The 16,122-nt window shown below is 42.4% G+C and overlaps 1 long non-coding RNA gene across 1 annotated transcript; it reads left to right on the forward strand.

The window, feature by feature from the left end:
• Positions 1-10,153: 10,153 nt before the first annotated feature.
• Positions 10,154-11,149, forward strand: LOC142382930 (uncharacterized). The gene is made up of 3 exons (XR_012769965.1): positions 10,154-10,215; positions 10,696-10,944; positions 11,068-11,149. It is a non-coding gene; the product is annotated as an uncharacterized LOC142382930 (long non-coding RNA).
• Positions 11,150-16,122: the final 4,973 nt, after the last annotated feature.

Here is a 16,122-nt window from a genome sequence, read left to right on the forward strand (position 1 = left end):
TTAGTTAAATCCACTTTGAAGATTTGGAAGCAATTTCGACGCTACTTTGGTCTACAGACCTTCTCTTTCCTGGCACCTTTATCAGCTAACCCGGCTTTTCATCCTTCCTTGATTGATGGGGCTTTTTCTTTGTGGTCTGACTATGGCATCAAGGCATTTAGGGACTTATATATTGCCGGTACATTTGCATCCTTCCAGCAGCTCTCAGAGAAATTCCGGTTGCCTAGACAGCATTTTTTTAGATATCTTCAAGTTCGTAGTTTCATCCGCAATCTTAGCCCCGATTTCCCAAATCTCCCTGGAGCCTCTCTGGTTGACTCCTTTTTAACCCCATTCCCTACCATCAAGGGTGCTATTTCACGTTTATACAATCGTATCTATTCTTTGCAGCTAACCCCGCAGCACAAAATTAAAACCCAATGGGAGGAGGATCTGGGGGAGGAGATCTCAGAGGAACTGTGGGATGCCATTTTGCGTCGCGTTCACTCCTCATCTATTTGTGCTAGACATGGTCTGACCCAGTGCAAAATTCTACATCGTACCCATTTTACTCGAGTAAGGCTTTCCAAAATCTTTAATGATGTCGATCCCACATGCATAAGATGTCATCAGGCTCCAGCTACCCATGTCCATATGTTTTGGTCTTGTCCTTCACTACTTAATTTTTGGACACAGATATTCAACTCTATTTCTGTTTGTACAAAGGTTCAATTTGATCCAACAGCATGTACTGCTTTGTTTGGGGTCTTACCTCCTACTTTGCAGCTTCCTAAATGTAAAGCAGACTTTGTAGCCTTTGTTTCCTTATTGGCTAGACGTTTGATTTTATTGAGATGGAAGTCCTCTGCACCGCCTTCTCACTCCTCTTGGATCAGGGACATCCTTCAGTTTGTGAAGTTGGAGAAGGTTAGGTACTCCATACGTGGTTCTCTTGCAAAGTTTGATAAAACTTGGGGTCCATTTTTCGTACATGTTGAGGGATTGACTTTTACGGCTATTCCTGAGTAGCCACCCTGATTGTCTACTAGTTGTGAGTTTTTCTTGTGTGATTTTGTAGCATGCTGGGAATGTTTTTTTTTTATTATTATTTATCTCTGCTTAATTGAACATATTATTAGACTTGTATTTAGCAGTGGGTGACCTATTTGTGTTTTTGTCTTGTTCTGTGTATTTGTTGTTCGCTTTCATTTTTATTTATTTATTTATATAATTTTTTTTTTTTTTTTTTTTTTTTTTTTTTTTTTTTTGGTAATTCTTCTTACTATTAGTTATTCCTTATCTGATTTCATTTTATTTTATGTATTATTTTTATTATTATTATTTTTACTTGTTACACTTGACACTGTTTTGACTCTCGTAATATCATCTCTTGATTTTGTTATGTCACTGAAAAATCAATAAACAAATGTTTAAAAAAAAAAAAATAAATAAAAAAATCAATTTCCGTGATTACCGGAGGGTATTATAAAGGGGCAAACCTCGTTATAAAGTCCGGCGACAATTTAGGTCTCCATGAACGTTCGCTAAAAATATCAAAGCCCTGAACTTGTGTGGAAGGGGCTAGTTAGCCACTCTAGTTACCTCAGGCTCAGTACAGTAACCTACAGGCGTTCTGTGAGACGGCGAAATATCGAGGGATTTTTTAGACTATTTCACGTCTGATATCAAGACATTTAGCTGACAGTGGTGTTAAAGACACTATTCCAAGCACATGAATTGATCTAACGACACAGCTGAGTTAATTTATGACGACTATTTCAGGCCATCATCAGTCAAATTGTAGCATTTTAGCTTCAGAAGAAACTGTTGATATTAATTCTTACCTTGCCGCAATTTCCAGCCGAGTGTGAGAGATACGAGGCGGGGGGAGGGAGAGAATGGTTCGCCCTCCTCACTTCTGATTGGCGATGGGGCGTCTCTCACACGCCACTCTTGTCAGTCATTTGTTGTCACGAGAAGAGAGTGGCGGCAGTTATAAATCTGGTCCGGGTCTTGTGTTGTTTGGAGGTTCACAGTCCCACTCGCTAGTTGACATGCTCGGCTCGATCCGAGACCCCCCCCCCCCTCAAATTTTTTCTCCTCGGATCTACGCGATTCAGAAGAATGACCCATTTCGATTTCAAAACGGCGAATTTCGCCGAAAGGTGGCAAGTTTGCATGCCTGATAAGTGCCCTACAGCCAAGGGGCTGTATGCGTTCTGCTCCACCTACAGGTTTGTGGCAGCACTGCATCTCCAGGTCGATGTGTTGCCCCACTTAGCCCGCCTGTCAAAGGTTTTCCAAAAAGAAATGGTTAACTTTTTGTCAATTAAAGAGCAGGTAATAATTTTAATAACTTTTATGTAATAAAGCTAGTGTTAGGCTTCACAGATACTGCTATTGGTGGATGGAATATTCTTATTTTCTCAGTTTCCAGTTACAATGGCCGCCATAAGAGCAATAAAAGAGGCTGGGAATCAGCAGCCCCCTGGGTCATATCTAGCCGATTTCCACAGCAACCTGCACGATCCTGCTGGTTTGGGAGGCTTTGATATTGCAAGCCATGAGGAGGAGAGAGATAGGAGAGGCAGGGCCAGCCTTGAGGGCGGTGATGACTTCTGGTCACGATTCCAGAGACAGGTCCTATTTTTCTGGTTTCAAAATCAACCAATCAACATTAGTAAATAAGGCGTTCCTATTAAATCGATTCACTTCAGACAAGACAGACTCAGAACTCAACAAAATGGTAATTTCCTGTCATATTTAGGTGATGGAGCCTTATCTAGATGGCCTGCTCAACAACCTGGACAGAAGGTTTGAGAACCTAGACATACTGGGTGCCTTCCACATATTTGGAGCAGCACCTTCAGATTTGGAAAATTACACCTCAAACCTCCAAATACTGTCACAAAAATTCCTGCCTCACCAACCAGAAAATGTGGTTCTCCAGGAATGGGAATCATTTAAACACCACTTAGTTGTTGGAGCTTTTCAGGTAGAAGAGATGAGAATGCCTAGTTGCCCTACCTGACAAAAACCACCAGTATTCACAATGTAAGGGTAATGATCTTTCTCTCTCTCAGGATATGGATCAGCTGCACATTTTGACGAAGCTGGCATCTCAACATGATGAGTGGTCCCAGCTCTACCCGTCACTCAGTAAGTTGGCAGCAATAGCCTTGACTGTGCCTGTTTCCAGTGTTAACTGTGAGAGAGATTTCTCTACTATGAATAGGGTAAGTAACACTTTAATATGTTATAATAAAATACACACTCAGTAACATCTGGCATTTCACTGATGTAGTTTTAAAATATTCATAATAGGTGAAAACAGATCTGAGAAACAGGTTACAGGGGGAGCACCTGAGCATCAATGGACCTCAAGTCCTGGAGTTCCCTTATCAGAAGGCCTTAGAGCTGTTCTTCCAGAAACCCAGGAGAATAAAATGCTCTGAGCCAGCCTGCCAGATGTGCCATTGATCTGTCTCTCTCTCGTGTCTGTTCGTGACAAACTTATTTTATCCATTAGCAAATGTTTAATTTCATATAATTCAACAACATTTTGTGTTGTCATTAGGCACACACCAAGTTTATCTGAAAAAGGAACAATAAAAAGATTCATTTTAAAGAAAGAAGAAGATACTTTTTGTAACACAACACTGTTTTACGTTATGGGCATTTCTGAGTGACAGTTGTAAATAAAGAGAATAACTGGAAATGGAAATGTGTAATTGTGTTATATCGTGATATCAGCGTGATATAAATTATTGGTTCCCAACCTGGGGGTCGGGGCCCCCAGGGGGTCTCCATGGTTGGCGGGGTCCTGCCACCGCACCTTCAAGGAAATCCTGCAGGAAACACTGAACATGATATGGCATATGTATAAAATATGCATAGCAAATACATGACTATACAAGGTGCATACACTATAAATATTATACGTTGGACAGTTTTTAAATAGTTTTTTTAGGTAATAATTTTTTTAAAGTGTCCACATAGTCCACCTATAGTCATAGGATTAGTGTGTGTCAGACGAGGGGAGCATGGCAGCACGATTCATCACCATGGTGGCTCAACATCACGGTGATGCCAGTCAACCATCCCGATGGACAACCCCTGCTGAGGGATGTTGCAGAGACAATTCTCTCATCCTATAAACATTTTTTTCCCTTTCCTTACTTTTACAGATGACCTAGACCAAGAACTCTGGAGAGTGTCCCATCTGCGGCAAGGAGCTGATGGCACTCTCCAAGCACCTCCGGCAGTTCCACTGCCTCCAGAACGCCAAGGAGCGGGGGATACTGAACAATCTGGCCACAGGCTGGATTGTTGTGGCGGCAGGCCCTTGCCCCTTCCCTCGATGTTCCCCTTACCTGCTGCACCTGGAGAAACACATCCTTTCCCACAATGATGTGTCGGTGCAGCGGAAGAGGGGCGAGGTGAAGGCCCTGAAAAGGGCAGCAGCCATCCGGCAGCTGGCTGCGCTCAGGGCCTCCAACCCAGTTCCCCCGCTCTAAAGCGTCCTAGATGTGGACCAGTCGGACGACGAGGCAGAGGAGGGGGCCAACCTCTGCCAAAATGCCGACTGTGTCCACAGGAGGCGGAGGAATCGCATTCTGGAGAGGGAACTGCTGGAGGTGCGCCAGACCCTTGCCGACCTCAATGTGAGTAAATGAAATATGAGCATGTCATTCATTTACAGTCCTGTTTCCTCTGGCTGGTTGTTGTCATGGCAAGCTTTCTATTTATCTTGTCTTTCCTCCTCCTGACTAAGCAGCGGCAGGAGGATCCGCAGGAGGAGGTGATGGAGGAGGAGGAAGCTGGCCCCAGTGGACTGTGTGGTGGGGAGGAGAGCAGCAGTGGAGTGAGTGAGATGGTTTACAATACTTTTACAAATCCTAACCAAGTTTTGAACAAAGCAAGACATTTGGTCATGTTAACGTTTTGTTTTTGTTGTTTTTCCCCAGTTTGACCAGCCGCAATTGAGTCCTGAGTTTACGAAGATTCGGCGCGCCCTTCACACCTACTTCCAGGGGAAGAGCAAGGCATCTAATCTTCGTAAGATTTCGTTCGGGACCTCAATTGATAAGAAGTCACACATAGTATATTTGTGCAGGTGTGTGGAGTGTTTTCTTGTTACATTAATCAGCACATATGTTTTATTCTCACAGACCAGTACATGCGATCCTACGTGGAGTACATCGCATGTACTGAAGGAACTCCCAAGATGCAGCAGAATGCTGTGTCCAAGGCCAGCCGGACAAAAGTGTTCGTGAAGTTCATGATGCTTGGCTGGCCTTCGGTGAAGTTCTGGACTTGGGAGTTCCTTGACAACATCACGCTGGTCAAATCGTAAGTAGTGAACTTTGAAAGACAGAACATAGTAAGTACTGAAAGCAAATGAAGGATAAAGACTAAATGCAGACTGCTCTTTCCACAGATACCCTGCTCTCCTCCGGTCCTTTGGCCTGGCCCCAACGACCATCACCCTGTACGTGGGCCAGGCCATATCATTCGTGGAGTACGTTCGGGACGTCACCCCGAAGTAATCCAGAATGCCCGCACAGAAGTTGGCACTGCTGTTCAGAGAGCTCAAGAAGCTCTCAAAGGATCTTGGCCGGACCATCCTGGGTCACCAGCACCTGCTCAAACAGCAGACAATGAAGAGACTGGTGACCCGGGAAGACCTGGCATTTTGGTAAGTCTGTTCTCTCTCTCTCTAACTCATTTCAGACGACATCGAGGAGGCACCGCCCAAGAACCCGAAGACGAGGTATCGCTTCTTTGGGTACCTCGCAGCTTTCCTGTGCTCCATATATGGGTACAGGGCAGGAGTCCTCACCCGGATGCGGGCATCCGAGGTGAAGGAGGCTGTGGGGGACGCCCGGAGTGGATACCTCGTTAACCAATTGATGACCAAAGAAATGGTCATCAATTTTAGGAAAAGGTCCCCTCTTATACCTGTCACCTTACAAGGGAATGATATAGGTATGGTGGAAGACTATAAGTACCTAGGTACCATCATTGACAACAAATTAACATGGAAGGCTAACACTCTGGCAAGATATTCAAAGGCACAACAAAGATTTTATTTCCTGAGAAAGCTGCGTAGTTTTAAGGCTGATACAGCAATTTTAAGATTATTCTATTTAACTTTTATTCAAAGTGTTGTGACCTTTGCGATTCAGTGTTGGGGGGGAGGTCTGTCTGTCCAGAACAGGAATATGCTGGACAAGGTCACAAAATTGGGCAGGAAAATCACAGGTACTGAGGTGAAAAGCATTAGTCACATTACAGACAAAAACACAACTAATTTGGCCTTGAGGATATTAGATGACCCGTTTCACCCCCTCTTCCCTGAGTACTCCCTTTCTCCCCTCTGGTCTTCGTTATAGAATGCCTCAGGTGAAAACAAATAGAGCACTGACATCTTTTGTGCCCAGGAGCATTCAGTTGCTTAACAGGCTAAATTCAAGTAGAGAGCCACCCGAAGATATGTACTAGGCACCTGAAATGCCCAATTCTTGCTCTTTGTATATTTATTTATTAGTCTGTTATTTTGTCTTGTCTGCATATGTATGTCTTGTGTGTTTTCTGTATGTGCTGTTTGTGCTATACTGTATGTTGCTTCCAAGTACAAGACAAATTCCCTTTGGGGCAATAAAGGTTTATCTTATCTTAAAGGTCCCATGGCATGAAATTTTCACTTTTTAAGGTTGTTTAACATTAATATGAGTTCCTCTAGCCTGCCTGCGGTCCCCCAGTGTCTAAAAATGACGATAGACCTAAACCATGCACTGGAAATTATTCTCTGCCTTTGGAAATGTGACCATGCAGAAGGTCTGATCGAGAAAGCCGCCGCTTATGACGTGTGCCCGCTTATGACGTGGAGGTTGTTTCCACCCAGAGCCATTAAACTGCCTTTCCCCGCCCACAGCTCTTTGGCCAGCTCATTGTAAAATCAGTTGAAAGTCTGCGCAACGCCATCTTGATTTTTCTGCGTAGGATATCTAACACACCATGGCTGATCGAAAGCATAACATTTGCTCTGTACATGGATGTACAACGGATCTAAAAAATCTTTTTAAAGCTCCTGCATCAGAACCCCTAAAGAGCCAGTGGACAGATTTATTTTTTTCTGGGAAAGTGACAAAAGAACAGAAGAGATTTGTGTATGTGTGCGCCAAACATTTCACGGAGGATTGTTTCCAAAACTTGGGCCAATACCGAGCTGGCCTTGCCGATCGTCTTAAAATGAACCCTGGATCAGTACCAACTCTCTTTGGCCCAACTACAGACCTCGGACAAGTAATTTAACGCTCTATAATTGTCTTGCTTTTATGTATGTACAGTATAGTTAAATAGCTTGTTACCACAATAAAGTGTCCTGAAAGTATCGTTAGCTCTGCAGCTAATTGCTAATGCAGCTACTGTCGCTAATGTAACAGTAAATAGCATGAGGTATGCGAGTGGACACCTCATTTACTGTAACGCCAGTGTTGTGTACTTATTTGTTGATTTGATAGCCGTCCTGCTGTTGGTGTTATGGCGCGCACGATATCTGCCTTTCCCGTGATTAAAATGACTAGCGCTACGTCCATCTTTGCAAACCAGAGCAATCAGCTGAGAATGTCAAAATCGAGATTAGCGATTAGCATAGGGCTAAGTCTTCAAACTTGCATTTGGAAGATATACAAAGTAATAATTTGTACTAATTTGACCTTGTTGTATCTACACAGGCCAGCACATCAAGTGCTTTTATTCAGCTGCCTCTCTCAAGGGATGTTGCCTGCCAGACAGACAAACTGGAAACACATACTGTAGCCACACAGCTATCCTTTAGGACTTTGAAGGCCCACATCAGAAGTGAAGGTATTTTGACCCTGTATTTATTTTGCTTGAGAAAACAACAGAACAAAACTTTACTAAAGACCAGTGTTATATTTTGCATGTCTTACTAATGATCGCAAGAAAAATTATTACAATGCATTGGATGCAGCCTGAGCCTCATACAGTGGCTCAATGGAGACAGAGGTGTAATCAAGTCCAAGTGATGGAAAATATGACTGCCATTCTACAGTTAAAATTACCCCTTTTCCTTAGGAGATGGACACCTGTCATTCTTTATATTGGTTAAGCATATAATTGTATAAGACGAATGTAACATAAGCTTGCAATCAAGGTGAACCTTTTTTTTTCTGTATTTTTATTTTATTTTAATTTTATTTGTATATGTGTGTTTTATGTATAATATTGTTATTATTATTATTTGTCTGTTTCTGTGTGGTGTGTTTGTTTGTATTGCCTATACGTTATTGGCAATAAAGTAAAAAAAAAAAAGAAGTGAAGGTATGTTCTAGCCACCTTCAATAAGATGAGATTAACTTTATTGTCCCACATGTGAAATTGGTCTCGGGTTAGAAGAGTGCTGTCACTGTATGAATACATCATATGTCATACACATGAATGACTTGACATATCAAACAAACATACATCCTGACGGTACAATGGTGATATTTGTTGCAGGTGTCCAGGCAACTGTCTCCTGCAAAGACTTTGGTGTTGGGACGTCCAATGTAGACCCTTTGTTCCTGTCATCTACACCAGTAAAGAGACCATCCAAAAGACCTCGATTGGATCTTGAGGAGGAGCAGGAAGATGATGCATTGGAGGGAAGCTCTTTAGTGGATACCCCAAAGGGACAGGATTCCACTTATGACCCTGCAGACTCTGTCACAGCGTCGGAAAACTCTACACTGAGGCTGTAAGTTATCATTATCTGTGTGTGAGTGTGAAGAAAATGTAGGGCTTGTGAGAACTTTCATAATTTTTTTTTTAATTGTATGGCATTCCAACATGAAGGATTGGTCTCAGTGAGACTGTTGTTGTTTATAGCATTACTTTTAGGATTATTTATGTGCATACAGATTATTCATCCGGCTTCAAGGAGTGTGCTGGTTTAAAGTACTGTCCAGATGAAAGCTCAATCTGATTAACTCAAAATGTGTTTTGCTTTCTTTGTGGTTTTATATAGAGAGGAGTCCTCCACTTCCACACACATCAAGAAGTACATAGTGTACGAGAACTGCATCATGCAGTTGTTTAATGCATTTCCGGTCTGCACACGGGCATGTGATGTGAAGACTCAAAGGCTGGGGACATTCCTGTCTGTAAAGCAGCGGTGTCCCCACTGCACATTTAGAAGACAATGGAATAGCCAGCCTATCCTGGGTAGCACGCCAGCTGGAACCCTGCACCTTTCTGCCGCTGTGTACCTGAGTGGTGCATCTTTCATACAAATAGAAAAGGTAAAGTATGTGCAACTGTAGATACCGTAACTGAAATACTTGTATTTACATCAAATTACATGTATTATTTCTCCCCTCCACACCCAGGTCTTCAAGGCAATGAAGCTGGAGTTGTTTCGGTATGAAACATTTCGCCGGCATGCCAGAGCCTTCATTGAACCTGCAGTTATTCACCACTGGAAAGTCACACAGGATGTGAATCTGCAGCGGCTTACTCGGGAGGAAAAAGTCATACTCGGTGGTGACATGAGGGCTGATTCTCCAGGTATTGTTACTTGACTGAAGTATTGTATTTTGTACAGTGATATTGTTTGAAGTTCAAAGGAATGACAGCAGGCAGGGGGTGGTTTTATCAAGGTCTTTGCTCCAACTATCTGTAGCCAAAGGCCAGCAATCAGAGTGTAATAGTGCTGGCTCTGAGACACACAAAAGCCAGGGACCAGGTCTGATGGCTCTAAGCAGTGTGTTGTTATGTGAAGTTATGAATTGCACCTAAATATAAGAATACATAATATGTATATAATAGTGATTCCAAGTGTCATTATTTAAACCCAATTTTTAACAGGTCACTCTGCAAAATATGGGAGTTGCACCATGATGGATCTCCAAACTAACACCGCTGTGGACATTCAGTTGGTCCAGGTGAGTTGTTGAAATTGACTCTGTAAAGGGGTTATTGGTTGTAATTTAAAAATCAAGGTCCATAATACATTGTCTACTAATGTGTTTTTTTTTCTGTGGTGACAGAGCAACGAGGTTGGTAGTAGCTGCTATATGGAGAAAGAGGGCCTGACGAGGAGTCTGGCCTTGCTCGAGTCGCGTGACGTCAACCTGGATTGCATTGTCACCGATCGTCATCCTTAAGTTCAAAAGTTCCTCAGGGAGAGAAACATCACCCAGTACTACGATGTGTGGCACTTCGCAAAAGGTAACTATTCAGGTTTTCAGGTAACCTAAAGTACTTATGGCATCTGAGGTGGAAAAGACGCTGGCGTTCACCAGTGAATCAACATGTTTGGTCAAAGTCAGATGTTCAGAAATATCAACACCAAGATCTACTCTTTCCACCTCAGAGTCGTTAATCTGGACTGGTTGGTAGACTTTCTGCTGATATTGCCTGAAATCTATATATATCTCCTTAGTCTTGGTAACAATAGGAGTAGGTTGTTGTCTTGGCAACAGTTTGAAAGTCTATCTACCTCATTCAAGTAAGCCTGCTCATTGTTCTTAGAAATTAGGTCAACTACTGCTGTGTCATCAGAAAAATTGACAGCAATGATGTTGGACAGTCAAATGCTGACATTATGAGTCAATATTATCAAATGCTTTGAAATTGTTTTTGAATTGCTACAGCATAGTTGTCACTCTTACTCTTTACTAAGTGGAATGTTGTTTGCTTTCATTTTAGGAATTTCAAAGAAACTGGAAGTCCTATGTAAGATGAAAGACTGTGAGAAACTGAACAAGTGGATGAAAAGCATCAACAACCACATATACTGGACTGCAGCTAATTCAACCTCAGGGCCAGAGAGAATTGCCAAGTGGAACGCGATCCTCAACCATGTGCAAGATATCCACACGCATGACAATCCTCTTTACCCCAAGTGTGAGCATGCAATCCGCACAACAACGGACAAAAAGAAATGGCTCCAAGCAGGTATCTCAACCAATATGCAGGCAAAATGTTAAAACAGCAAACAGACAAGCAAACAACGAGGTCATTGCTGTGATATTTGTTACTGTATTATTTTCTAATAAGATATTTTGTTATTGTTTGCAGCAACTCCAGCTTTCTACAAGTTGGAGTCTCTGCTGACAAAGAAAAGAACGCTGAAGGATGTGGAAAAACTGAGCCCCCACCACCAAACGTCATCTTCGGAGGCTTTCCATGCAGTCATCCTTCGTTTTGCTCCAAAAAATGTAGTGTTTCCCTTTATTGGAATGCTGTGCAGGTAAAACAAATCTTTACTCAATACTTTTAGGAATTTTAGTTTAAAATATCTGTCAATATGAACAAATATTTTTATCTTGTACTTCCAGACTCTACCTGGCTGCTATGCATTTCAATGAAAATGCGGATCGACCACAGGCCGAAACGGAGGAAGGTGTACCCCTCTTTAAACTCTCCTTTCCAAAGTCTCGGAAGGGAGAGTGCAGGGCTAAACCAGTAAAGACTAAGGCGACCTTTGGTAATGGTTCAAATAAATTAAAATGACACATTGTTTGGAATTTTAACATTTATTTCTCTCGAAGAAAAATGGATTACATACAAATGCACAGTAAAAACAAAACTCAACCAATTAAATGGAGATACTGCTTGTGCTTTATGATACAGGTTATGTTTCTGACATGATGGACCTAATCTTCGATGAAGTCTTTTTTAACCCGACACCATACAACGATGCGCTGTTGGCCATCTCTGTCCCAGAAAACTTATCAGCGCAGTATGAGAGGCCGGACAAGGAGGAGGTCATTGCCAGCTTTGTGTCAAGGTTCAAACAGGGGGCGGTTTAAACCCAACATAGTGGCCTTCCTCATCAGGAAACTCCGAGCGGATGCGTAGGACCACACAGGCTGGAATTACAACCCGGATTCTGCGTCCCAAGAAGCCCCAGCACCAGCTCACAAAACTGCGACAGGACAGATACCTGTCGACTGAACAATTGATTCAGAAATTTTAGATATTAAATTCTGAATGTATCATTGTGTGTGTGAAAAAATAATTCTATGCACCAATGGATCATATTCGGTCTGTTTTGTGTCCCCCCCCCACCCCATCCCACGCTGTACAAAAATAAATAAATTATTGGAATACAAAGTCAAAACTCTAAACTTCTGTTATTAACTTATCTAACAATGCACAATTTACCGGTGTATTTCTCTGAACTGTAGAGGACCATAGTCTGCTCTGTATATTTGGCTGGCATTTTGAAGTGAGTAGACATTTAGGCAGACAGGCTCCAATCCAGGATGGTCTACCATGCATGGGAGCTGTTCTTCGACCTCCCGAAGTCGTGTAGTAACCTTTTTTAGAATTAGAAACGGTAAGTGACATTTATTAGCAAAATTAGTTGCCTAAAGAAGAGACAAATTATTTTCCAGTGAGGTGGTGAGAATGTTACCTGTGGTATCTCAAGGCAGCAAATATTCTCCACTTCTGTGGGCATAGTTGCACATTTTCCACAATGGCACCTATGTAAAAAATGTAGGCGGATATAAACAACATAAAAAGGTATAATGGCTTGTTAGTGTCTAGCTTGTGGCTGTTGAGTAAGTAAACATCAAATGTGCTCTAGGTAGCTAAGCCCACATGATAATATCTGTAACAACACATAAGCAAAACAAACTAAATTAACGGCGAAATACTTAACTAACCATTCAGAGACGTCCTGCTGTAGTCGCTGATTTTCAACTTCTTCAACTTCTTCTCCATCTGGATAAGACTCTGGGTCAAATTGAAAAGCTTGAACGACTGCTGTTCTACGTGCCATAGCGATTCACAACGCATTTGCGCATGGTACCAAGGGCGGAAGTAAGGCCACACCCCCACCCTCCGCTTTGCCCCGTCTTTCTCCTCCTAATTTGCATTTAAAGCTGCAGGCCCTAAACAGCTCATTCTGAGGATCCTAAGAAAAACTCATTTTGGGACTGGCTGTAATTCTGCACCAAGGCAGAATGTTGCCTATATACAGTATAATACAGTATAAGGGGACCACTAAAGCCTCTAAAAATATATAAAAGCCTCCATTTATTTTCATGCCATAGGATCTTTAATGTAAGTTTCAGTGTAATTTCAAACAGTGTCATGATGTGATCACTTTGAAAATCAGGTTAAATTGGGTTTTCATAGGTTCATCACATTGACTGCTCTTTCCGCTTTCTGTCATTTCTATTTGTTGCAGGTGCTGGATCACAAGACGGTCAGGAAGTTTGGTGTGGCGCAAATCTTCCTGGACGCGGAGGAGTATGGTTGGTGCACACGTTGGCTCGCCCTCCGCCAACGTGCTGTGCCAATGAATACTTACTTCTTCGCGTCCCTTGGGCGGGGTGAGGCGAAGAACCTGGTCAGGTATCTTCGCCAGGCCTGGTGCGAGATGGGCCTGACCGGTTCCCCCAGCCTCCTCGACCTAAGAAGTGCAGTGTCAACTTATGTGAGTATAACAGACACCTGATGTTTGATTTTTACAGCCTAACCATAATCCATACTGACTCCAGCATGAATTTATCTTTTGTAGAACTTCGAGAACAACGATCAGGAGATGAGGGGGAAGTTGGCCACCTTCATGTGCCACAGCGCAGAGAAGCAGGCGCGTTTCTACGCACTCCACAAAAATGTGGAGAGAGCCAGAGACATCCGGAAGATGTTTGTCTGGCTCTCTCTTACAGAGGACCCTTCTGCTGCTGTGGCCGCTTCCTCTACCTCTGTGGCGTCCCCCTCCTCCTCCGGCACAGTAAGTGAAAACCACGTAATCACTGTCACACAAATGTCCAAATTTACTGAGCTCAATGTATACCTGTTCTCTCACCCAAAGGTGGTTCCAGTGAAGAAGAGGAGGCGGAGCAGCACCCAGGCCCTGGCGGAGAAAACAAAAAGGAAACTTTCTCCCAGGAGAAAAACCAGGCCTGTGGTGCTCCTCAAGAAATTAAAATTTTAATTTAATAAATTATTTTTATTTACATGACCAAATGTCTTTCTTTGTTCAAAACTTGGTTAAGATTGGTAAAAGTATTGTAAACCATCACACTCACTCCACTGCTGCTCTCCTCAGCAGTGGAAAGGAAAAGTAAGTGCAAAGGAATTTCCCGCAAGGGATTAATAAAGTAATTCTGATTCTGATCAGTTCAGCATCATTCTATTCTGAATTTAACAGGAAGCCAATGAAGAGAAGCTAAAACTGGAGAAATATGATCTCTGCTGTTAGATCTCATCAGAACTCTGGCTGCAGCATTTTGGATCAGCTGGAGGCTTTTCAGAGAATATGTGGGACAGCCCAATAATAAAGAATTACAGCAGTCCAATCCTGAATAAACAAATGCATGGAGCAGTTTGTCTGCATCATTCTGAGACAGGATGTTCCTGATTTTAACAATATTACCAAGGTGAAAGAAGGCAGTCCTAGAAACCTGTTTTATATGCGAGTCAGAGGACAGATCCTGGTAAGAAATAACTCCAAGGTTCCTCACTGTAGAACTAGAAGTAGGGTTGGCAAAATCTTGATAAAAAAATAAGGGACACCTCATTGGCAGGAACGGCCGACCCGATTGCCTTCACCCTTCCTGGCGTGGGGATTTTTTTTGGGGTCTTTTTTTGTAAGTGAAATGATTTTTTAACTATTTGACTCGAACCTGAATTGAATTAAAGCATATTTTTGAGTGATAGATAGTGAAGAGGAGGCGGAGCAGCACCCAGGCCCTGGCACAAAAAATAAAAATAAAATTGTCGCCAAGAAAAAGAACCAGGCCTGTGGTTTTAAAAAAAAAATAAAGATGTAAATAAAAGATAATTATTAACATGACCAAATGTCTTTCTTTGTTCAAAACTTGTTTAAGATTTAAACAACCTTTAAACCTCCTCCTCCGGGACAGTAAGTGAAAATCACTGTCACACAAATGTCCAAATTCATTGAGCTCAATGTATACCTGTTCTGTCACCCAAAGGTGAAGCCAACAAAGAAGCCAAGGCTCAACGTGCAGGCCCTGGCGAAGAAAGTTTTGGAAATGCTGTCCCCGAGAAAAACGATCCGCTCCAAGAGGGCAATCGTCATTTTGAATAAAATGGATATGTAAACTAAACTGCTTGTAAATAGTCTTTGTCTTTGTATTTATTTATTACTCCACGAACACCGAAGGCGCCGAGTCAGACACTGCTTCCAGTCTGGAGTCATTAAGTGTGTTGACCATATCAACACTTCTGGACCCCAGATTTAAAACACACACCAGCCTCATCTGTGCCGTGTGAACGGGTTTTTACAAAAGCTTGAGAACTGGCATCTAAGGCCGGCTTTACACGACAACGCTCCAGGGTGAAACCGAGAAAATATTTTATCAGATGTGCCTTTTGTTTAGACGGCGACAGCGTTTTTGGGGCTTAAAAACACAAAAAACTGAACCCACCCTCCAGATTGGAAATCTTAAAGACGCTCCACCGTCGCGTTCCCGTCTAAAGGGTTGAAAACGCAAATGTGTCCTCTGAGCTGCTCACGCTGGGTATCCTCGCATACGCATTGACGTCATAACCATGTGCAGTACAGCCAAACAATAACAAACATGTCGGATCATTTCCATCAGTCAGACATTCAAGTTGTCTTAGCTGCTTTGATAGCTATTCGCTTCTTCGCCATGTTTTGGTTTTCGACTGTGGACTATTTCCTATTTCGCGCTACTACGGAGAGAAGTAGAAGGAAGTTTCAACGCATGCGCGCGCTCTTGGTGTTGTTGTATGGCAGTGCTTCACAGTACTGCCTAGCCACCTGGCATGCATACTACACCAAATTTCACACACTTTTGCGTCACCTTGTGCATGCAGATTTCCACCCAAAGTGGCTCGTCTAAACGCGAAATAAAAAGTGGGAACGCAACGCCACTTTTGCGGATTGTGTTCAGAGCGTTGTCGTGTAAAGCTAGCCTAAAAAGTGAAATCGCCTGAATCCCAAAACTTTGGAACTTTCTTGAATAAAAAAAAAAAAAAAAAAAAAAATCCCCTCCCTGCCTCAAGGACAAGTACATAAGCATCCTCGCATTCAAAACACTTTCATTTAGATTTTTACATGTTATGACCTTAAAGATATTTAAACTTCAATTAAGATATGAAATGGTACAATATAAAATGCAATAT

Source organism: Odontesthes bonariensis, chromosome 6 (genome assembly GCF_027942865.1).
Source record: "Odontesthes bonariensis isolate fOdoBon6 chromosome 6, fOdoBon6.hap1, whole genome shotgun sequence".
Taxonomy (NCBI): Eukaryota; Metazoa; Chordata; class Actinopteri; order Atheriniformes; family Atherinopsidae; genus Odontesthes; species Odontesthes bonariensis.